This window comes from Triticum aestivum, chromosome 7D (genome assembly GCF_018294505.1).
Source record: "Triticum aestivum cultivar Chinese Spring chromosome 7D, IWGSC CS RefSeq v2.1, whole genome shotgun sequence".
NCBI lineage: Eukaryota > Viridiplantae > Streptophyta > Magnoliopsida > Poales > Poaceae > Triticum > Triticum aestivum.
The window spans coordinates 591,548,364-591,574,686 of record NC_057814.1 but is presented as its reverse complement, the minus strand read 5'-3'; the positions used below and the strand labels follow the sequence as shown (position 1 = coordinate 591,574,686).

The following is a 26,323-nucleotide window of genomic DNA, read 5'->3' as shown; positions in this document are numbered from 1 at the left end:
ATCTCTTTCGAAGTATCAGGGTTTCATACGGAAACTCGTCTGTTACAAAGGGATTTCATTTTTTTGAACTTATTTGAACTCCATAGTTTTTCTGTGTTCAAAATGCACCATTCAAAGCCACATCATCAATTTTCAACCCTTTCTGACTTCATTTGTTATTTTTCATGCATTTACTGATTTTTTCAGCTATAAGACCCTCAAATTGAAAAGCACTACAAATGAACTCTGAAAAGGTTGAAAGTTGGCATGGTATCATCATTTCACCCACATAGCATGTGCAAGAAAGTAGAGAGGCTTACGGCAAAAACTGGATGCACTTCGTGTACAAAACGGACAATCTCTTTCGAAGTATCAGGGTTTCATACGGAAACTCGTCTGTTACAAAGGGATTTCATTTTTTGAACTTATTTGAACTCCATAGTTTTTCTGTGTTCAAAATGCACCATTCAAAGCCACATCATCAATTTTCAACCCTTTCTGACTTCATTTGTTATTTTTCATGCATTTACTGATTTTTTCAGCTATAAGACCCTCAAATTGAAAAGCACTACAAATGAACTCTGAAAAGGTTCAAAGTTGGCATGGTATCATCATTTCACCCACATAGCATGTGCAAGAAAGTAGAGAGGCTTACGGCAAAAACTGGATGCACTTCGTGTACAAAATGGACAATCTCTTTCGAAGTATCAGGGTTTCATACGGAAACTCGTCTGTTACAAAGGGATTTCATTTTTTGAACTTATTTGAACTCCATAGTTTTTCTGTGTTCAAAATGCACCATTCAAAGCCACATCATCAATTTTCAACCCTTTCTGACTTCATTTGTTATTTTTCATGCATTTACTGATTATTTTGAGCTATAAGACCCTCAAATTGAAAAGCACTACAAATGAACTCTGAAAAGGTTAAAAGTTGGCATGGTATCATCATTTCACCCACATAGCATGTGCAAGAAAGTAGAGAGGCTTACGGCAAAAACTGGATGCACTTCGTGTACAAAACGGACAATCTCTTTCGAAGTATCAGGGTTTCATACGGAAACTCGTCTGTTACAAAGGGATTTCATTTTTTTGAACTTATTTGAACTCCATAGTTTTTCTGTGTTCAAAATGCACCATTCAAAGCCACATCATCAATTTTCAACCCTTTCTGACTTCATTTGTTATTTTTCATGCATTTACTGATTATTTTGAGCTATAAGACCCTCAAATTGAAAAGCACTACAAATGAACTCTGAAAAGGTTGAAAGTTGGCATGGCATCATCATTTCACCCACATAGCATATGCAAGAAAGTAGAGAGGCTTACGGCAAAAACTGGATGCACTTCGTGTACAAAACGGACAATGTCTTTCGAAATATCAGGGTTTCATACGAAAACACGTCTGTTACAAAGGGATTTCATTTTTTTGAACTTATTTCAACTTCACATCATCAATTTTCAACCCTTTCTGATTACATTTGTTATTTTCATGCATTTACTCATTATTTTCAGCTATAAGACCCTCAAATTGAAAGCACTACAAATGAACTTTGAAAAGGTTAAAATTTGGCATGGTATCATCATTTATTTGAACTTAATTTAACTCCATAGTTTTTCTGTGTTCAAAATGCACCATTCAAAGCCACATCATCAATTTTCAACCCTTTCTGACTCTATTTGTTATTTTTCATGCATTTACTGATTATTTTTCAACCCTTTTTGACTTCATTTGTTTTTTTATGCATTTACTGATTATTTTGAGCTATAAGACCCTCAAATTGAAAAGCACTACAAATGAACTGTGAAAAGGTTGAAAGTTGGCATGGTATCATCATTTCACCCACATAGCATGTGCAAGAAAGTAGAGTGGCTTACGGCAAAAACTGGATGCACTTCATGTACAAAACGGACAGTCTCTTTCGAAGTATCAGGGTTTCATACGGAAACTCGTCTGTTGCAAAGAGATTTCATTTTTTTGAACTTATTTGAACTCCATAGTTTTTATGTGTTCAAAATGCACCATTCAAAGCCACATCATCAATTTTCAATCCTTTCTGACTTCATTTGTTATTTTTCATGCATTTACTGATTATTTTGAGCTATAAGACCCTCAAATTGAAAAGCACTACAAATGAACTCTGAAAAGGTTGAAAGTTGGCATGGCATCATCATTTCACCCACATAGCATGTGCAAGAAAGTAGAGAGGCTTACGGCAAAAACTGGATGCACTTCGTGTACAAAACGGACAATGTCTTTCGAAGTATCAGGGTTTCATACGAAAACACGTCTGTTACAAAGGGATTTCATTTTTTTGAACTTATTTCAACTTCACATCATCAATTTTGACTTCATTTGTTATTTTCATGCATTTACTCATTATTTTCAGCTATAAGACCCTCAAATTGAAAAGCACTACAAATGAACTTTGAAAAGGTTAAAAGTTGGCATGGGATCATTATTTCACCCACATAGCATGTGCAAGAAAGTAGAGAGGCTTACGGCAAAAACTGGATGCACTTCGTGTACAAAACGGACCATCTCTTTCGAAGGATCGGGGTTTCATACGGAAACTCGTCTGTTACAAAGGGATTTCATTTTTTTGAACTTATTTGAACTCCATAGTTTTTCTGTGTTCAAAATGCACCATTCAAAGCCACATCATCAATTTTCAACGCTTTCTGACTTCATTTGTTATTTTTCATGCATTTACTGATTATTTTCACCTATAAGACCCTCAAATTGAAAAGCACTACGAATGAACTCTTAAAAGGTTAAAAGTTGGCATGGTATCATCATTTCACCCACATAGCATGTGCAGGAAAGTAGAGAGGCTTACAGCAAAAACTGGATGCACTTCGTGTACAAAACGGACAATCTCTTTCGAAGTATCAGGGTTTCATACGGAAACTTGTCTGTTACAAAGGGATTTCATTTTTTGAACTTATTTGAACTCCATAGTTTTTCTGTGTTCAAAATGCACCATTCAAAGCCACATCATAAATTTTCAACCCTTTCTGAGTTCATTTGTTATTTTTCATGCATTTACTGATTATTTTGTGCTATAAGACCCTTAAATTGAAAAGCACTACAAATGAACTCTGGAAAGGTTGAAAGTTCGCGTTGTATCATCATTTCACCCACATAGCATGTGAAAGAAAGTAGAGAGGCTTACGGCAAAAACTTGATGCACTTCGTGTACAAAACGGACAATCTCTTTCGAAGTAAGACGGGTTTCATACGGAAACTCGTCTGTTACAAGGGATTTCATTTTTTGAACTTATTTGAACTCCATAGTTTTTCTGTGTTCAAAATGCACCATTCAAAGCCACATCATCAATTTTCAACCCTTTCTGACTTCATTTGTTATTTTTCATGCATTTACTGATTATTTTCAGCTATAAGACCCTCAAATTGAAAAGCACTACAAATGAACTCTGAAAAGGTTGAAAGTTGGCATGGTATCATCATTTCACCCACATAGCATGTGCAAGAAAGTAGAGAGGCTTACGGCAAAAACTGGATGCACTTCGTGTACAAAACGGACAATCTCTTTGGAAGTATCAGGGTTTCATACGGAAACTCGTCTGTTACAAAGGGATTTCATTTTTTTGAACTTATTTGAACTCCATAGTTTTTCTGTGTTCAAAATGCACCATTCAAAGCCACATCATCAATTTTCAACCCTTTCTGACTTCATTTGTTATTTTTCATGCATTTACTGATTATTTTGAGCTATAAGACCCTTAAATTGAAAAGCACTACAAATGAACTCTGAAAAGGTTGAAAGTTGGCATGGTATCATCATTTCACCCACATAGCATGTGCAAGAAAGTAGAGAGGCTTACGGCAAAAACTGGATGCACTTCGTGTACAAAACGGACAATCTCTTTCGAAGTATCAGGGTTTCATACGGAAACTTTCTGTTACAAAGGGATTTCAATTTTTTTGAACTTATTTGAACTCCATAGTTTTTCTGTGTTCAAAATGCACCATTCAAAGCCACATCATCAATTTTCAACGCTTTCTGACTTCATTTGTTATTTTTCATGCATTTACTGATTATTTTGAGCTATAAGACCCTCAAATTGAAAAGCACTACAAATGAACTCTGAAAAGGTTAAAAGTTGGCATGGTATCATCATTTCACCCACATAGCATGTGCAAGAAAGTAGAGAGGCTTACGGCAAAAACTGGATGCACTTCGCGTACAAAACGGACAATCTCTTTCGAAGTATCAGGGTTTCATACGGAAACTCGTCTGTTACAAAGGGATTTCATTTTTTTGAACTTATTTGAACTCCATAGTTTTTCTGTGTTCAAAATGCACCATTCAAAGCCACATCATCAATTTTCAACCCTTTCTGACTTCATTTGTTATTTTTCATGCATTTACTGATTATTTTCAGCTATAAGACCCTCAAATTGAAAAGCACTACAAATGAACTCTGAAAAGGTTGAAAGTTGGCATGGTATCATCATTTCACCCACATAGCATGTGCAAGAAAGTAGAGAGGCTTACGGCAAAAACTGGATGCACTTCGTGTACAAAACGGACAATCTCTTTCGAAGTATCAGGGTTTCATACGGTAACTCGTCTGTTACAAAGGGATTTCATTTTTTTGAACTTATTTGAACTCCATAGTTTTTCTGTGTTCAAAATGCACCATTCAAAGCCACATCATCAATTTTCAACCCTTTCTGACTTCATTTGTTATTTTTCATGCATTTACTGATTATTTTGAGCTATAAGACCCTCAAATTGAAAAGCACTACAAATGAACTCTGAAAAGGTTAAAAGTTGGCATGGTATCATCATTTCACCCACATAGCATGTGCAAGAAAGTAGAGAGGCTTACGGCAAAAACTGGATGCACTTCGTGTACAAAACGGACAATCTCTTTCGAAGTATCAGGGTTTCATACGGAAACTCGTCTGTTACAAAGGGATTTCATTTTTTTGAACTTATTTGAACTCCATAGTTTTTCTGTGTTCAAAATGCACCATTCAAAGCCACATCATCAATTTTCAACCCTTTCTGACTTCATTTGTTATTTTTCATGCATTTACTGATTATTTTCGGCTATAATACCCTCAAATTGAAAAGTACTACAAATGAACTCTAAAAAGGTTAAAAGTTGGCATGGTATCATCATTTCACCCACATAGCATGTGCAAGAAAGTAGAGAGGCTTACGGCAAAAACTGGATGCACTTCATGTACAAAACGGACAGTCTTTTTTGAAGTATCAGGGTTTAATACGGAAACTCGTCTGTTACAAAGGGATTTCATTTTTTTGAACTTATTTGAACTCCATGGTTTTTATGTGTTCAAAATGCACCATTCAAAGCCACATCATCAATTTTCAACCCTTTCTGACTTCATTTGTTATTTTTCATGCATTTACTGATTATTTTGAGCTATAAGACCCTCAAATTGAAAAGCACTACAAATGAACTCTGAAAAGGTTGAAAGTTGGCATGGCATCATCATTTCACCCACATAGCATGTGCAAGAAAGTAGAGAGGCTTACGGCAAAAACTGGATGCACTTCGTGTACAAAACGGACAATGTCTTTCGAAGTATCAGGGTTTCATACGAAAACACGTCTGTTACAAAGGGATTTCATTTTTTGAACTTATTTCAACTACACATCATAAATTTTCAACCCTTTCTGACTTCATTTGTCATTTTCATGCATTTACTGATTATTTTCACCTATAAGACCCTCAAATTGAAAAACACTACAAATGAACTTTGAAAAGGTTAAAAGTTGGCATGGTATCATCATTTCACCCACATAGCATGTGCAAGAAAGTAGAGAGGCTTATGGCAAAAACTGGATGCACTTCGTGTACAAAACGGACAATCTCTTTCGAAGTATCAGGGATTTTATACGGAAACTCGTATGTTACAAAGGGATTTCATTATTTTGAACTTATTTGAACACCATAGTTTTTCTGTGTTCAAAATGAACCATTCAAAGCCACATCATCAATTTTCAACCATTTCTGACTTGATTTGTTATTTTTCATGCATTTACTGATTATTTTCAGCTATAAGACCCTCAAATTGAAAAGCACTACCAATGAACTCTGAAAAGGTTGAAAGTTGGCATGGTATCATCATTTCACCCACATAGCATGTGCAAGAAAGTAGAGAGGCCTACGACAAAAATTGGATGCACTTCGTGTACAAAACGGACAATCTCTTTCGAAGTATCAGGGTTTCATACGGTAACTCGTGTGTTACAAAGGGATTTTTTTTGAACTTATTTGAACTCCATAGTTTTTCTGTGTTCAAAATGCACCATTCAAAGCCACATCATCAATTTTCAACGCTTTCTGACTTCATTTGTTATTTTTCATCCATTTAGTGATTATTTTTCAGCTATAAGACCCTCAAATTGAAAAGCACTACGAATGAAGTCTTAAAAGGTTAAACGTTGGCATGGTATCATCATTTCACCCACATAGCATGTGAAAGAAAGTAGAGAGGCTTATGGCAAAAACTGGATGCACTTCGTGTAGAAAACGGACAATCTCTTTCGAAGTATCAGGGTTTCATATGGAAACTCGCCTGTTACAAACGGATTTCATTTTTTGAACTTATTTGAACTCCATAGTTTTTCTGTGTTCAAAATGCAGCATTCAAAGCCACATCATCAATTTTCAACCCTTTGTGACTTCATTTGTTATTTTTCATGCATTTACTGATTATTTTGTGCTATAAGACCCTTAAATTGCAAAGCACTACAAATGAACTCTGGAAAGGTTGAAAGTTGGCATGGTATCATCATTTCACCCACATAGCATGTGCAAGAAAGTAGAGAGGCTTACGGCAAAAACTGGATGCACTTCGTGTACAAAACGGACAATCTCTGTCGAAGTATCAGGGCTTCATACGGAAACTCGTCTGTTACAAAGGGATTTCATTTTGTTGAACTTATTTGAACTCCATAGTTTTTCTGAGTTCAAAATGCACCATTCAAAGCCACATCATCAATTTTCAACCCTTCCTGACTTCATTTGTTATTTTCCGTGCATTTACTCATTATTTTCAGCTATAAGACCCTCAAATTGAAAAGCACTACAAATTAACTCTGAAAAGGTTGAAAGTTGGCATGGTATCATCATTTCACCCACATAGCATGTGCAAGAAAGTAGAGAGGCTTACGGCAAAAACTGGATGCACTTCGTGTACAAAACGGACAATCTCTTTCGAAATATCAGGGTTTCATACGGTAAGTCGTCTGTTACAAAGGGATTTCATTTTTTGAACCTATTTGAACTCCATAGTTTTTCTGTGTTCAAAATGCACCATTCAAAGCCACATCATAAATTTTCAACCCTTTCTGACTTCATTTGTTATTTTTCATGCATTTATTGATTATTTTCAGCTATAAGACCCTGAAATTGAAAAGCACTACAAATGATCTCTGAAAAGGTTGAAAGTTGGCATGGTATACATAGCATGTGCAAGAAAGTAGAGAGGCTTACGGCAAAAACTGGATGCACTTCGTGTACAAAACGGACAATCTCTTTCGAAGTATCAGGGTTTCATACGGAAACTCGTCTGTTACAAAGGGATTTCATTTTTTTTAACTTATTTGAACTCCATAGTTTTTCTGTGCTCAAAATGCACCATTCAAAGCCACATCATCAATTTTCAACCCTTTCTGACTTCATTTGTTATTTTTCATGCATTTATTGATAATTTTCAGCTATAAGACCCTCAAATTGAAAAGCACTACAAATGAACTGTGAAAAGGTTGAAAGTTGGCATGGTATCATCATTTCACCCACATAGCATGTGCAAGAAAGTAGAGAGGCTTACGGCAAAAACTGGATGCACTTCGTGTACAAAACGGACAATCTCTTTCGAAATATCAGGGTTTCATACGGTAACTCGTCTGTTACAAAGGGATTTCGTTTTTTTAAACTTATTTGAACTCCATAGTTTTTCTGTGTTCAAAATGCACCATTCAAAGCCACATCATAAATTTTCAACCCTTTCTGACTTCATTTGTTATTTTTCATGCATTTATTGATTATTTTCAGCTATAAGACCCTGAAATTGAAAAGCACTACAAATGAACTCTGAAAAGGTTGAAAGTTGGCATGGTATCATCATTTCACCCACATAGCTTGTGCAAGAAAGTAGAGTGGCTTACGGCAAAAACTGGATGCACTTCGTGTACAAAACGGACAGTCTCTTTCGAAGTAAGACGGGTTTCATACGGAAACTCGTCTGTTACAAAGGGATTTCATTTTTTTGAACTTATTTGAACTCCATAGTTTTTCTGTGTTCAAAATGCACCATTCAAAGCCACATCATCAATTTTCAACCCTTTCTGACTTCATTTGTTATTTTTCATGCATTTACTGATTATTTTGAGCTATAAGACCCTCAAATTGAAAAGCACTACAAATGAACTATGAAAAGGTTGAAAGTTGGCATGGTATCATCATTTCACCCACATAGCATGTGCAAGAAAGTAGAGAGGCTTACGGCAAAAACTGGATGCACTTCGTGTACAAAACGGACAATCTCTTTCGAAGTATCATGGTTTCATACGGAAACTCGTCTGTTACAAAGGGATTTCATTTTTTTGAACTTATTTGAACTCCATAGTTTTTCTGTGTTCAAAATGCACCATTCAAAGCCACATCATCAATTTTCAACCCTTTCTGACTTCATTTGTTATTTTTCATGCATTTACTGATTATTTTCAGCTATAAGACCCTCAAATTGAAAAGCACTACGAATGAACTCTTAAAAGGTTAAAAGTTGGCATGGTATCATCATTTCACCCACATAGCATGTGCAAGAAAGTAGAGAGGCTTACGGCAAAAACTGGATGCACTTCGTGTACAAAACGGACAATCTCTTTCGAAGTATCAGGGTTTCATACGGAAACTCGTCTGTTACAAAGGGATTTAATTTATTTGAACTTAATTTAACTCCATAGTATTTCTGTGTTCAAAATGCACCATTCAAAGCCACATCATCAATTTTCAACCCTTTCTGACTTCATATGTTATTTTTCATGCATTTACTGATTACTTTGAGCTATAAGACCCTCAAATTGAAAAGCACTACAAATGAACTCTGAAAAGGTTAAAAGTTGGCATGGTATCTTCATTTCACCCACATAGCATGTGCAAGAAAGTAGAGAGGCTTACGGCAAAAACTGGATGCACTTCGTGTACAAAACGGACAATCTCTTTCGAAGTATCAGGGTTTCATACGGTAACTCGTCTTTTACAAAGGGATTTCCTTTTTTTCAACTTATTTGAACTCCATAGTTTTTCTGTGTTCAAAATGCACCATTCAATGCCACATCATCAATTTTCAACCCTTTCTGACTTCATTTGTTATTTTTTATGCATTTACTGATTATTTTGAGCTAAAAGACCCTCAAATTGAAAAGCACAACAAATGAACTATGAAAAGGTTGAAAGTTGCCATGGTATCATCATTTCACCCACATAGCATGTGCAAGAAAGTAGAGAGGCTTACGGCAAAAACTGGATGCACTTCGTGTACAAAACGGACAATCTCTTACGAAGTATCACGGTTTCATACGGAAACTCGTCTGTTACAAAGGGATTTCATTTTTTTGAACTTATTTGAACTCCATTGTTTTTCTGTGTTCAAAATGCACCATTCAAAGCCACATCATCAATTTTCAAGCCTTTCTGACTTCTTTTGTCATTTTTCATGCATTTACTGATAATTTTCAGCTATAAGACCCTCAAATTGAAAAGCACTACGAATGAACTCTTAAAAGGTTAAAAGCTGGCATGGTATCATCATTTCACCCACATAGCATGTGCAAGAAAGTAGAGAGGCTTACGGCAAAAACTGGATGCACTTCGTATACAAAACGGACAATCTCTTTCGAAGTATCAGGGTTTCATACGGAAACTCGTCTGTTACAAAGGGATTTCATTTATTTGAACTTAATTTAACTCCATAGTATTTCTGTGTTCAAAATGCACAATTCAAAGCCACTCCATCAATTCTCAACCCTTTCTGACTTCATTTGTTATTTTTCATGCATTTACTGATTATTTTGTGCTATAAGACCCTCAAATTGAAAAGCACTACAAATAAACTCTGAAAAGGTTAAAAATTGGCATGGTATCGTCATTTCACCCACATAGCATGTGCAAGAAAGTAGAGAGGCTTACGGCAAAAACTGGATGCACTTCGTGTACAAAACGGACAGTCTCTTTCGAAGTATCAGGGTTTCATACGGTAACTCGTCTGTTACAAAGGGATTTCATTTTTTTGAACTAATTTGAACTCCATAGTTTTTGTGTGTTCAAAATGCACCATTCAAAGCCACATCATCAATTTTCAACCCTTTCTAACTTCATTTGTTATTTTTCATGCATTTACTGATTATTTTCGGCTATAATACCCTCAAATTGAAAAGCACTACAACTGAACTCTGAAAAGGTCAAAAGTTGGCATGGTATCATCATTTCACCCACATAGCATGTGCAAGAAAGTAGAGTGGCTTACGGCAAAAACTGGATGCACTTCATGTACAAAACGGACAGTCTCTTTCGAAGTATCAGGGTTTCATACGGAAACTCGTCTGTTACAAAGAGATTTCATTTTTTTTGAACTTATTTGAACTCCATAGTTTTTATGTGTTCAAAATGCACCATTCAAAGCCACATCATCAATTTTCAATCCTTTCTGACTTCATTTGTTATTTTTCATGCATTTACTGATTATTTTGAGCTATAAGACCCTCAAATTGAAAAGCACTACAAATGAACTCTGAAAAGGTTGAAAGTTGGCATGGCATCATCATTTCACCCACATAGCATGTGCAAGAAAGTAGAGAGGCTTACGGCAAAAACTGGATGCACTTCGTGTACAAAACGGACAATGTCTTTCGAAGTATCAGGGCTTAATACGAAAACACGTCTGTTACAAAGGGATTTCATTTTTTTGAACTTATTTCAACTACACATCATCAATTTTCAACCCTTTCTGACTTCATTTGTCATTTTCATGCATTTACTGATTATTTTCAGCTATAAGACCCTCAAATTGAAATACACTACAAATGAACTTTGAAAAGTTTAAAAGTTGGCATGGTATCATCATTTCACCCACATAGCATGTGCAAGAAAGTAGAGAGGCTTATGGCAAAAACTGGATGCACTTCGTGTACAAAACGGACAATTTCTTTCGAAGTATCAGGGTTTCATACGGGAACTCGTCTATTACAAAGGTATTTCATTTTTTTGAACTTATTTGAACTCCATAGTTTTTCTGTGTTCAAAATGCACCATTCAAATCCAAATCATCAATTTTCAACCCTTTTCTGACTTCATTTGTTATTTTTCATGCATTTACTGATTATTTTGAGCTATAAGACCCTCAAATTGAAAAGCACTACAAATGAACTCTTAAAAGGTTAAAAGTTGGCATGGTATCATCATTTCACTCACATAGCATGTGCAAGAAAGTAGAGAGGCTTACGGCAAAAACTGGATGCACTTCGTGTACAAAACGGACAATCTCTGTCGAAGTATCAGGGTTTCATACGGAAACTCGTATGTTACAAAGGGATTTCATTTTTTTGAACTTATTTGAACTCCATAGTTTTTCTGTGTTCAAAATGCACCATTCAAAGCCACATCATCAATTTTCAACCCTTTCTGACTTCATTTGTTATTTTTCATGCAGTTACTGATTATTTTGAGCTATAAGACCCTCAAATTGAAAAGCACTACAAATGAACTCTGAAAAGGTTGAAAGTTGGCATGGTATCATCATTTCACCCACATAGCATGTGCAAGAAAGTAGAGAGGCTTACGACAAAAACTGGATGCACTTCGTGTACAAAACGGACAATCTCTTTCGAAGTATCAGGGTTTCATACGGAAACTCGTCTGTTACAAAGGGATTTCATTTTTTTGAACTTATTTGAACTCCATAGTTTTTCTGTGTTCAAAATGCACCATTCAAAGCCACATCATCAATTTTCAACCCTTTCTGACTTCATTTGTTATTTTTCATGCATTTACTGATTATTTTCAGCTATAAGACCCTCAAATTGAAAAGCACTACAAATGAACTCTGAAAAGGTTGAAAGTTGGCATGGTATCATCATTTCACCCACATAGCATGTGCAAGAATGTAGAGAGGCTTACGGCAAAAACTGGATGCACTTCGTGTAGAAAACGGACAATCTCTTTCGAAGTATCAGGGTTTCATACGGAAACTCGTCTGTTACAAAGGGATTTCATTTTTTTGAACTTATTTGAACTCCATAGTTTTTCTGTGTTCAAAATGCACCATTGAAAGCCACATCATCAATTTTCAACCCTTTCTGACTTCATTTGTTATTTTTCATGCATTTACTGATTATTTTCAGCTGGATAGAGATAAGTGACCAAATTAATAGTAGTTCATCATCATATTAAAAACGAAAGTGCATACATAGTTCAAATTGAACAACATATAGCTCTCCAGAGCATCTAATTAAACCATACATTGAAACTATGTAAAACCTTTCAATGCAACAACAAATGCGATCATAATCACAACTAAGGTAACAATTGATCCAACGGCATAATGATACCAAGCCGCGGTATGAATGGCATATTTTCTAATCTTTCTAATCTTCAACCGCATTGCATCCATCTTGATCTTGTGATCATCGACGACATCTGCAACATGCAACTCCAATATCATCTTCTCCTCCTCAATTTTTTTTATTTTTTCCTTCAAGTAATTGTTTTCTTCTTCGACTAAATTTAACCTCTCGACAATAGGGTCGGTTGGAATTTCCGGTTCAACCACCTCCTACATAAAAAAATCTATGTCACGTTGGTCGGCATAATTGTCATAAACAATAAATGAACCAAATAGTTATAAAAAGATAATATATACCACATCCGAATCATAGACAGGACGAGGGCCGACGGGGGCGGATACCTGAACCATCGCACTATATAATAACAAGGAATAATAAAAGTAAGAAAATTAGACAAGTATCCATCTCAAGTAAGAATTTTTTTTTCTTTCAGAAAGAAGATAAGAACAAGAGGCTCACCACGGTGGTGCCGGTGACGAGATCGGCGCGGGCGATCGACGGCGGTGAAGACGGGGACGGGACGTGACGGACCGCTAAACCTAGAAAAATCTCGGGGGAAATGGAGCTCCGAGGTCGAGTTTCGAGAGAAGAAATATTAACTAGTGTGGCTCGGACATTTCATCGTACACCTCATGTGCATAGGAGGTGAGCTAGAGCACCCAAATGCCCTCCCCTCGCCGGTGAGCAAAAAACAGAGCACGGTGGAGTGCTCTGCTCGCTGGCGATGGGCTATATATAGGCAAATCATTTGTCCCGGTTCGTGGCTGGAACCGGGACCAATGGTTATGGGCCAGGAGCGAGGCCCATTGGTCCCGGTTTGTTCCTAGAACCGGGACAAATGGGTCCGGACGAACCGGGACCAAAGCCCGCGAGGCCCCGGGCGGCCTCCTGGGCTCACGAACCGGGACAAATGCACCCATTGGTCCCGGTTCGTATAAGAACTGGGACTAATGGGCTGGCCAGGCCCGAACGAAAGCCCTTTTTCTACTAGTGAGTGTATAACTTGAAAATGCTCAACCTCAATTGTGGGAACATAACACATTGAAGATCATACAGATCTCACAGTAATAGAAATAGTCTGCACATGGGCAGTAGATCCAATTCATTACCTTGTGTTTTCCTAATATAATGAGGGAGATGTTATTGTCAAAAATTTACAAGTTTGTTGTGCGGGAGAAATCAATCTCGACCGTTGTGACATGTTCATGAAGAATGTCAATGTCCTAAACACATAGAACATATCATCCCCACCGAAAAACCGGTAATTTATTTATATTACTGATTGCGTAATATAAATACATCTTAATGTTACAAAATTAATAGATTTCAAGAAGGTGGCTCGAAATCATTAGTGTGAGTCTCAAATTGCTAAGGATGACACCTTAAATTTTGCATATGTATTTGCAAGAAATTGAAAATCTCAATTGCAAATAGATGTATTAATCTCGACATGTGGTTAACATGGAAATAGATACATCATAGAAATATTCCGGAATACCACGTACTCAACGGAGAAACAGTACTGCAAAGGTACTGAATTTTTCTTTGCAAGAGATTAAAATTCTCTATTGCAAATGGACGTAATTAATCTCAACACGTGATAAACGTGGAATTGTATTACATCAACTTAAGATATGGAATACATCTCGGTACTCAACAGAAAAATGCTACTAATGTAGTAAATAATAATGATGTTGCAGACTTGATGTTCAAGTGAAAACTTGAATTGTATAGACCTTAAATTAAAATGAAATGATCTTGTATCAAGTTGCAAGATAATTCAGCGATGTGAATTAATAATTTGCAAGAGAAAATTAATCTCAATCACAATGAGATTGTTTTGCGAGAAAAAAAAATTCAATCGCAAAATCAATATTGTCATGCGAGAAAATTTAATCGCAATCGCAAAACAATGTTGTTGTGCTGGTAAAGAACATGTTGTAGGAATTGCTAGAGAGCAAATACATTGAACATGTCCTAATCCGTGAAACCTCGATGGTAGAACTGAAAAACAACAAAGAGATAGGCCTCCATCGGCCTTCTCTATGCGTGGTTACGAATCGAAGGATTCGTTTTACCTTTGTACACCACTCCACCACGTTGTGTGGGAACGGCGTCGAGTCGCCGGCATGGGAGGGTGAGCCACGCTGCTGCTACGGGAGGGGCTCTCCGCGCCAGGCCGTCCTTCGCCGCATCCGGCACCATAGGCGGCACGCTTTGGGTGGCCGCGCCGTTGCCGAGAGCAGACGAGGCTACGCTGTCGTCGGAAGTTGTGCAACCGGAAGGACAGATCACGCGAAGGCGACGCCTGTGGCCGCGATGCGGGCGCTGCCGCCTGTCCAGAGGGGAGGCCTCGTGTGTGAGAGTCCGCCTCGATCCAGACGGGCTAAGGCGACGCCTCCGGCTGCGGGATAGCCGTGGCTGCAACAGCGTGCAGGCCACGTGCCGTGCGTCGAGCCGGAGCATGGGAGGGCGCTGCCCGCCATGGCTGGGGCGAGGGCGCGAGGCGCAACACCGTGGTGGTGGGCGCTGCACCGTTGCCGCTGATGCGGCACGTCGCCGGGAGGAGGAGGGATGGGGTTGAGGCCGTAGGAGGCCGCTGTGGCCGTCATACCTTGCTGCCATGGACGATAGTCACGGACGCATTGTTCGTTCTATTCTTGGTAACTGCTTCCATGAAATCGATCGGCAGTTGCCGATCTGATCTCCATGGCTTCTGTGCCGACGAGCACCATCGAGAGGCATCTCCTCTGTTCCTTTGTAGGCCGAATCGCTCGATTGAATTTGCGCCACGCGCCGGAGGGTGTAGCCGGCCGCTGGTTTCCGCGTTGTCGTCTGTTATGCCCAGCGCCGTGGAGGAACCGTGCCGGCCGCTGGTTTCCGCGTTGTCGTCTGTTATGCCAGCGCCGTGGAGGAACCGTGCCGGCCGCTCGGGAATCGGCTATGGCTGATGCCGCTGTTTGCGGTTTGCCACGCCCGAGGGCGTCGCCGCTACAGCCATCACGGCCGCTCATGGTCAGCCCGCGCTAGAGGGCTAGATGGCCTTGTCCTTGGCCGCTGCATCGACGTCTCTGGGATGCCATGGGCTCGACGTAGACGCCGGTGCCGCCACGCCCGAGAGCGCTGTCGTCGATGATGCAACTGCTGCGTTGATCATGCTCCTGAGATCTCCTTGTTCCAAATTGATGCATAGCGAATCAACAACACAGTGCATTAGTAATGTTTGTTTAATCAAACTAGGAACAAGACAAAAGGGAGCGCAGCATGCACTGATCCATCAAGATCATCGGTTTTGTGTAGATGGGTCGATTCCGTCCTTGAAAACTTCAACGTTTTTGGCCGATCGCTTGTTGCCGGAGAGCAAGTGACTGATAACGTGTTAAAGTAGAAATCGAAAGACAACGAGAGACAAGACAAAATGATTCCAGTCTCCTCTTTAGTCATGATGGAGTACATATTTATACAATGGGAAAAGACATGAGTTGTGGGAGGCGTCTGTTCGGAGAGACGCGAGGAACCGCCATGTCGGTTGCCAAAACTGGCAACCGTACGTGGGGGATCAACGCAGGGATTAATCTGTAATCAAGTAATTGATTAAATCCTAACAATAGCAAACCTAAACTCTCTAGGTTTCTTCTCTCTGAGCTGAGCAACCAAGAATCAAGGATTTAAGGGTTATGGTCAGACAACTCTCTGGCCAGCTTATTAACATGGACCAAGGGAAACAGGTACTCCCAGGAGGAAGACATATCCAAATTTCCAATGTGGGTTCCATATGTTTATCCCCCCCACCATATAAAGTTCTCTGAGGTTGTGAGTGTGAATAATAGAATTGATCATACTACCTCCATCACAGTTTAAAGTGTGCTTCAATTCTCATGAATTTTCACCACCGGAGGGATTTTAGGCGCGCTTGGTTTAATGCCGAATTAATTAGGGCGTGATAACGGCAATCAAGCCCACAATGTTCTCTCCATGCATGTGCGTACATGGGGTGGAATAACTGCATGCATGTGTGTGCGCGGGGTGGAAGCACTCCATGCATGTGCATACTCATTAATTTCCCCAGTAATTAGGCGCCGTGGTATAACCACCAATACTATTTTTAATTCTAACCGCTAATCACCTTGATATCAGATATTATTGTAAACTATGATGGAGGGAGTATCAGAATTATGGGACGGAATAGTAGGTTTGTTTATTTTCCAATACAGGACCTAATGATATTAAAATCCCCATCAACCACATAGGGACAAGTCAAACCACTACAAAAAGAAGCTACTCCCTTCTAGTTTATAGGGCTCAATTGAAAAATCTCAACCAACCAAGGTACTAATGGTGTGTGGTGGAATAATTCTTGTAGTTTGCAAAAGTACTCAATTAATGCGCTTGTTTTCCTAAAAAAAATATTTACCAATGTATTAATTGTAATGCATGCATGCATGGCCAATAAATGACCAAGAACTTTTACATGCATTTGTGAGTTTTTTCTTAATCATTGCATGCATTGATTTAATGCACTTTGAAATCTGAACATGTGATGGAAAGCAATAAAAATGAGACTTATAAAACAGAAAAACTGAAATTTTAAAATAAGCCCAATAAACCGGAAGGGAGGTAGTAGTTCAAGAAGGAAATCCATCTTCAACTCCTCATGAGCAGGACCATACACAACTAGAAAAGCAATGTCACACTTACGGTCTTTGTGGTGAAGATGGATTTTAAAAAAATGCCTCCCACATTCCACCAAAGACATATCAAAGTAGAGCACCTAGCACCACACAGGATACCACCTGATTTACAAATAGAGGGGATCCTTTTTTTGCGAAAAAATAGAGGGGATCCTGTCCTACTAAAATGCATTCCCAGGATAGAGCTTTCTAAAAAATGCAACAGAGTACTTTCTTTTCACAGTTTCTTGGAGACCTACAAAATCTAGATCATGGGAATGAATTAACCCAAACAAACAGGAGGCCATACCTTTCTACCCAACCCCTCTACAATTCCTAAATAGACTTTTCATTTTAACTTGTCAGGTAATTTCCTCAGCCTTCCAGTTCTGCTAGGAGGCAAAGCAGAACTGACATCACCTTTTTGGCTTCTTCCCATGGATCTAGACATCAAATTAGGAGATAGCAACACTTTCTATTTTAAGGGCTTTTTCTTAGCTCTTTTCTCAACTACTACAGGAGGCTCATCAACAGTTCTTTTAGTATCATTCCATGACAAACATAAAGGAATCACCCCCCATCAGAAACATTCAACTTTAATTTGTCAGAGATAGAAGTGTATATTTTTTTCTCCTAATTTGTTTCTGGCCGCTTCCATTTCTCCAAGGATGTTAATAGATTCAAAGTCATTATCAGTTATATAATCACACCCATGAGAGACAATATCAGAATCAGATAGTGCATAAAAGGAGTTGGAGGATTGTGTGGATTTAATACTTTCCAGATTACTTTTTTTGGTAAGCTCGGACGCCAAATCCTGTACTTTTCTTCAACTTAGCTTTCACATTTCGGCCACAAGAAATACCATAGTCAAGAGTAGCTTCACACCACATGAGCATCAGGAAGAAGAGGACTGACAGGAGCTTCAACAGTGAAGACCTGGTCAGCATTCATAGTACTAGGAGTAGAATTGTCTAACATAGTGACCACAGGAAGAGACGGCCATTCAGTATAGCTCGGGTGCATTCCAGTACCCAGAGTTAGATTCAATCCATCAGCAATCCTCAGCTCTTTCGGACACAGGAGTAAGAGGAGCAGCAACACATGATACTACCCAGTCATCTTTGTGAGAAATGAAGTTCTGTTGCACAACATGGTTAGTTTTATTCAGTCATTTAGGAGTAGTAGGAGCAGATATATATGCAGCACTATCATGGGGTAGCAACTTCACTTGCAAAACAGGGATCCATGTGAGGCACAGGTTGTATAGCACACATCCCCACCATGATATGCTTCGCTGAGATAGCCCTTACCCAACAGCAACATTTTCTCTAGCCATCTTCTCAATTAACATCTCAGCATCTCCACAATCACACTCTTCCAAAGAAATCTCCTCAACCACCGGAAGAGAAGAAACACCTCTCTGCACACCTCGTGTCCTCGTCCCCCATCAAACTGAGTACCCACATTAACACAACAATTAACAGATGGACTTGCAGATGTTAAATATAGGCATCAGAATGCAGATCACATTATTTTCCCAACCTTTTCCAACGGATGTCAAGGTGTTCAAAACTTCACGTCGAGCAGTGCCACTGCTCACCGGATCTGGTGGCAGAGTGAGCAGTACCGCTTCTAGAGTTTCAATTATCCAAACTTATGCAAAACTCATACAAAACTACTATGATAGAACTTCCACTAGGGAAGAACAAAAGCACTTCATTTACAGCAGAAATAAGCACCACGCCACCACTACTTTTCAGGATGCAATTACCAGTCCGGATAACCTTCCGAAGCTTTTCATCACTGACATAGAGATACTGTCTAAGAACTTACTGATGTCATTTTTTTCACAGGTTGGGCAATTCTGTTTCACGTAAGATGTAAGGTAAAAGAATTAGGAGTATTTCAGCATGGTATAAATAAAAGCTAAAGTTAAACGGTTCTGAAAGAGGACAGGTAGTTACAAACTTACAATAACAATGTATAACCATTATCATGTATATATCATTCTAATTGAAAAAATACTTGTTCCAAAAATAAAATAAATACCTACATAGAGTGTGTATTCCATTAGAAACAAAGATCTAGTCAAAACACAACAGGTTGATAAGGCAAGCAATGAGTAAAGCTACACGAATCATTATGACAGAAAGAAAAAGATGCATAGGCTCAATCATGCCGCTGTAAAATAGGAGATAAAGAAACAAAATTCACATAGATACTAGCATGCTTCAGCATCCTTGACGGCAGACGACGATTGTTTTAGATTTTCCCGGCAAGGGCCCCGGAGGAGGTGGCGGTCGTTGTGGCATTCCTGGGGCATGCTCCTTCTCGTCTGCGCTCTCACCGTATGTTTTCTTTTCCCTCGCCCCTCTGATCTTCTTCCCGTCACCAGTGCACAAACTGATTGGAATTATATACGTCTGATTTTCTACTCTTATTCAGTTCACAAACTGGTTGGAATTATGTACCCCTGATTTTCTACTCTTCTTATTCAGTTCACAAACTGATTGGAATCCAATGATCCAATCTAGCTTATATGACACTAGTGCAGAAACTGATTGGAATCCAATGATGAGCGTGACATATAAATAGATCAGAAGAAAGATAGCAATGATGAGCATGACATATAAATAGATCAGTAGAAAAACAGCAGAAAACATGTGCATAAGATGTTTCTTCAAATCTTCAGCATCAGGCTCCGTTCTCAGGCAGTGTACGATTCATGCCGAACGCAACATAACTTTAGTAACATCATCCAAGGTTTGTATGTATAAACTTGCTTACCAAGTAAAAACATCTCAAGATACAACAAGACGTACGCTTCTGAAAGGGTCAAACCAAACTTGTCATATATTTGTGAGATACTTGCATCCACAAAAGAATAAACATTACGTTAGCAAAACGTGAGGACCATCTTTGGTACACACAGTTAAGTTAGATCAGCATCACAATCACATAATCCTTAATAATTCACTTCCAGACTTCTGTAGCGCAAGTAAAAAGCATACGTGAGTAGCAAATTCGGTACAAGTTACTGCAGTAAAAGCATACATCTTATAAGTTTCTTATAAGATGCCGTCGCGGGCGCTCTTGACCGTCCAGCAGCCGGGATCTCGCAGCAGGGAGTAGCGGGTGTGGCGTGGGATGAAGGAGAAGGTGAAGTCGGCTGCGTGGGCGATGGCCCCGGCGATGGGCGCGCTGGTGTGAGGAGGGAGCGCGGGGCGGAGGCCGTCCCAGTCCATGGAGCCGATGAAGGGCGGAGTGTGTGTTTTGCGGAATCGCCGGAGGAAGAGGCTGCAGGTGGCGATCTGGCGGAAGGGGACGCAGGCGGCGGAGGCGCGGACGAGGTCGGCTGGGGTGGGCAGCAGGAGGAAGATCTCCTCCAGGAGGACGGCCAGGCGGTCGTCCGTGATGGAAGTGCACGGCGCGGCCATCTTCCGGCCGGTCGAGGGGAGGGGTTGCGGATGGCGGATGGGCAGGCCGGCGGGGAGATGGATTCGCCGGAGGTGTGTTGGGGGCGGCGGATGCTGGTGGGATAGATCTAAACTTATTTTTCGAGGCTTGGCACCGGGAGGTTTGCTGTTTGTCTTAACTCTGTTTTCTGAACTAGCACTTCACTTGTTGTCGTGTATTTCCCTCTGTCCGAGTTTATTTTTTTTTATTTTTTTACTAGCACATATGCCCGTGCGTTGCAACGGAAGGGATATTTTTTTTACGAGAAGCATCGGAGAGATAATTAATGTGTCCATCAAAACGGCCTCCATAGTGGTGAGGCTACAGAGCGAGAAGCTGCGATGTTCTCACGGGTCATGTTTGGCCCACGAGATCTTAATAGTGATGGGATTGGTCGGAGTGGTGGCCACCACCCAACTTGTGCCTTTTTTTTCTTCGTGTCCGTCACCGTGTCTAGGTTGTGGTTGCCTCCTCATTTTGTGGCAGCACGGCGACCTTCAGGACATAGTTGTTTCGACCACTCTCTCCTATGGTGGCGTAACAGATATAGTACAAATTGCGGTGAATCCCGTTTTATTGGTATAATCAACACATAACCAGGTAGTCCCTACTTTACCAGGGTTTAATCTCTGTAATTATTTCAGCGATTACTTGCCCACATATTTTTAGTCAGAGCCAAACCAACATATCCTCTTTTATTGCCATGTGCCCATAATTTCCTTTAATTATAGTCAACAAACATATTCTTTTTTATTGTCAAATAGCACGTCGGATGCACAACAGTTTAAGTCTGGCCAGGCAAGTGGCAGGCACCAAAACGACATGTGTTTGTAAGGCGCGAACAAAAAATCAAAACAACCACCGAGTTGAAGGATCAAACTCACGACCTCCAAAACTCGACCACGTGCTGCTAGCCACTCGAACAAACAGCTCCTACTAACAAATGGCCAGCGCGAATGTTTAATGATATATTGTACCGTACCATTCAAAACATTTTTTTCTCATGTTATTGAACTTACCAAAAAATAAATTAATAATTATGATATCTTGAATATTCTTCGAACCATGAAAATTTATTGAAATTCACAATTTTTTTTAAAAAAATGAACCTTTTATAATAAAACGAACAATTTTTGAATATGTGAACAATTTTTGAAAATTAAATATGTTTGAACATTGAAACAATTTTCAAAAACATGTTTTCTAACACAAGCATTACTTTGAATTTGTGAACGTTTCAATAAAAATAAATATTTTTTGAATTTGTATCATTTTCAAAATGCAATTTATTTTGGAAATATCTAAAAAATTTGGAAAACATAAAAACAATTAAAACGCAAAAAAATTCTATAGTTTTCAATAAATTCCGGAATGGGAAGAAAAATCTAAAATTTGGAAAAAAAATCAAAATGGTAAAAATATAATAAATTCTGGAGATTTTACGAAAATTTAATCAAAACTAAAATTCTGAAAATTGAATTTATGAAAAAAGTAAAAAACAAAAATAAACTTGGAAGAGAAAAAGGAAAAAGGAAAGATAAAAGAAAAGGGAAAGGAAAGAAAAAGGAAAAAGAAGCAGAACAGAGAAAAAAAATAAAAACGGGCCGTCCCAATACTGGACGCCATATGCAAAACTTCGTCTATTTTGCGGCCAGCGCGGTAAATAACTGTTCTCAGCTGCATGGACAGGAAATAAATGGGCTGGGCCTCAGCGCGCGCGGCCACGTACGAAATTTTGGATAAAACTGTTTCTTTTATGGCAGATTGACACACACAAAATTAGTACCACCTTGCATAGAACAAAAAAATCGGTGTTCAACGGATGAAAAAATCGGAGAAACGCACCTTGCTATATTAGTAGGTATAGATACGAGTTAACAACTTAGTACTCCCTCCATTCCAATTTACTTGTCGCAACCGTCATTTTGGAAAGAAAAAATACCATGCTTCATCGTCGTCCATTTCTCCTCATCGCTCTCCCTCTACTCCTCTTCCTCGTCGTCCCCTTCTCCTTCCTTCCCTGTCGGCTCCCTGCACACGTCGGCGCCGCTCCTCTTCGCCTCACATGCGTTGGCGCTTCTGCGCCGCTGGATCTGACTGCCCCGTGTAAAGGTTTTTTTTTACCATTTTCACAGATCCGGCGGCGGCGATGCGCAATGCGATGCAGTAATCCAAGATCCGGTCGTCGGGAAGCCGGATCCGGTGGCAGCGATGTTGTACTCAGCTACTGCCTCGTCGTCGCCCCGAACGCCGACGTCGGCGCCTCCTGGTGCTCCTCAAAGCTTCTCTATGACTAGTGGCCCAACTTGTTGGCAAGACTGCAGACAACGACCAAGAGCTCGTGTCACACGTCGAGGACCAAGAGCTTGCACCATAGTCGCTGACGACCAAGATATCACCGGGTACTGTCGCCTGAAGACGACTAGGTCAATCTTCCTCTTTTTGTTTTCTTTGAGCAACCTCTTGATCGCGCCATGGTCACAAGTCGCCTCCCATAATAGCAGTGGGGATGTCACCAATACCAATGGCAATCCTCTCCCCCATGAGAATCACCTCTTCCCCAACATCAATGCCATTCTCAAACCGGAGCAACCTAGGAATCATAAGCTTGGCACCATAGCAGATAGAATTAACAGCGAAGTTCACGACAAGCTTCTTGTAGCTATGAAAACGAGGCAAATGTAAATTATGCAGCAATTGTTGTCACAATCATACATAACTCTTGTCGCTAATCATGTGTTTTCTATGCTTATGAATACAATCATCAAATTTTACGCATTGAATCAATATGAATGCAACTATTTGTATTTTAAATGTAATTTATTTATGAAATGATTGTAAGATTACATCGGATGAAGAATAACTTATTCTGCAATCTGATATATACAAAAAAGTTCACTATATATTTTAAAAACAGTTCACTGTATATAAAAAATGTTCCCCATATATTAAAAAAACTTCATAATATATTTTAAAAATATCAACTTAGGTTAAAAATATTTCACTACATATGAAAAACATTCATCATATATTTGGAAAATGTGTATACTATATTTTGAAAAGATCATCATATGTTAAAAATATTTCACCGTATATAAACAAAACTCAACCTATATTTTACAAAAGTTAAAGGTGTATAGAAACTATTCACTGTATATTAGAAAAATGTTCATCATATATTAAAATAGTTCAATGTCTATTCGGAAAATGTTTGTCATACATTAGAAAATTTTTACAGTATAAAAAACAAGAAACACAGAAGACAAATCCAGAGAAAAACCAAATCCCAAGGAAAAAAAATAGAAAAACAAAAAGGGAAACCCAATATCAAAAACAAAAACTAAATGAATAAAAAAATACTAATAGAAATCCGAAAAAGGCAGCACAAGAGAAAAAAAACACTGCGCTTGCAGGGAACAAACTGTACCGAACAGCCCCACAGGGACGACCAAACATGACTTTCATGCGAGGTTCGCCTCTGCTATTTGCTGCCCGTGGGCGGCAAATAGGATCCACTGGTATCTGCAATGCGATGCACATGGGCTACCGCCGATGTTATTCTAGGCCAGTTCAGGCTCTTGCTAATAGACTCAATAAACAAATCTCTGATTAATTGATGTACTTGAAGGGCTAGGTAGCTACTCATTTACTAAAGAAATCTGAGAATGGATTTCTTGTATACGTTCTTTTACTAACCATTTAATCATTGGCTTATTAATTGATGATTATCAATAGAATACGCATAGATATGCATATCCGAAAACCAGATTCCCTCCAATAAATATCAGAAACATTAATGGCTTCGATAAGTACATACTTATAGCTTCACAATGTCCACAACTCATGCATCTCATTTCAGACAAGCTAGCACCATCGATCCATACTCCATGGCGCCCAAATTACTTCTAGCACTAACCATCCTGGGCGCCCTCGTGCCATTCTTCCATGGTGTCACGGCCTCAACGTCATTGTCCCCGCTCATCGGTAGCAACGGTGGCTTTAGCCTCCGGCTCGTCGCCAACCACCAGCCGGCGCACAATGACTTAGCGAGCCTCCAACGCCCACGAACCATGTAAAGTGCCGGATCACCAACCATCTCCTCCCGCCGGGCACCGTCACCAACATCACCGTCAACGCCATAAGGCCTCTTGTGTGCCCAGTGACAGACATGATGTACGCCATCATGGTGGGCATCGGCTTGGGGCATGGGTCCAAGATCTACCAACTCGCGCTGGACATGGCCACCGGGCTGACCTGGATGCAGTGCACCCCATGCTACCCCTGCCTGCGACAATACAACCCGGTGTTCGACCCAACCCAGTCGCCGACCTTCCACCATGTTTCAGCGAATGATGGCGTTTTGTGTCGTGCACCGTACAAACCGCATCAAAATGGTATGTGCGGGTTCGAAGGCGGCTTCTTGGGCAGCCATGGGTCGGCTTCGGGTGTCCTTGCCAAGGACACCTTCTTCTTCCCCAAAAGTGACCACGAAGCTCGGTTTGAGCTGCTGCCTGGCATGGTCTTTGGTTGCGCCCACCACACCGAGCACTTCAACACCCACAAAGTCCTCGCCGGTGTCCTCGGCCTGGGAATGTGGAAATCTAGCAAGCCACCTACATTCTTCACAAAGCAGATCAATCAAGGCGAAGGTGTGCGCTTCTCTTACTGCCCGTTCCCACCGGGGATGAGCACGTACAACTTTCTCCGGTTCGGCTACGACATTCCTAGCCATCCATTGCCAAATGTGCACCGCCAGAGCACGCCCATCCTTATGCCAACCCAAGCCAACGATGGGTACTACGTCAAGCTCACTGGGGTCAGCGTAGGCGGCATCTGGGTGTCCAGCGTCACACCAGAGATGTTTCGGCGTGGTGCGAGAGGGAAAGGTGGGTGGGTGGTCGACATTGGGACAAAGATGAGTGTGTTTGTGAATGAGGCATACATCCAAATAGAGTCGGCGGTGCGACACTACCTGCAGATCCACGGGGCACAACCCGTGTAGCTGCACGACCACCACTTGTGTGTCCACAAGTCGTCGGCCCGCCGTGACGTCCTCCCGAGCATGATGTTGCATTTCGATAACAGCGCGGGGCTCCGGGTCATGCCGGAGCATGTGTTTCTCGAGATCGTCCATGCTAACATCCACTATATGTGCATCGCTTTCTTCCCGTCTTTGGAGTTGACAGTCATCGGCGCAGGGCAACAGATCAACCACCGCTTCATCTTCGACCTTCATGCTCGGACACCCACTATTAGCTTCAATCCAGAGGATTGCCACCTCAATGCTGGCACCCAAAGCTAAATCTCAACATCTTGTATTGTAGCCCTGCTTCGAATAAATTTGATACAATAAACTCTTAGGTTTCCGACATGACAGTTGACTGTTTTGCTTTTTAGGAGTGGAAAATGTTTGGAACACTAGATGAAGATTCGATGGCCGAGATTAGCCCTCTCCTAGTTCGTTCATTACAACTACCAAACATGCCCATGCATTACAAGCAAACACCAATTTCCATTTACCAGAGTGAAATTGGCATCTAATATCAAGGAACTATGTGATTATTTTGTTTGCCTCTCCATGTCCATA

At 40.0% G+C, this 26,323-nt stretch overlaps 1 pseudogene; it reads left to right on the top strand.

The window, feature by feature from the left end:
- The first annotated feature begins 24,623 nt into the window (after window positions 1–24,623).
- On the top strand, window positions 24,624–26,038 carry LOC123171358 (aspartic proteinase nepenthesin-1-like; annotated as a pseudogene).
- Window positions 26,039–26,323: the final 285 nt, after the last annotated feature.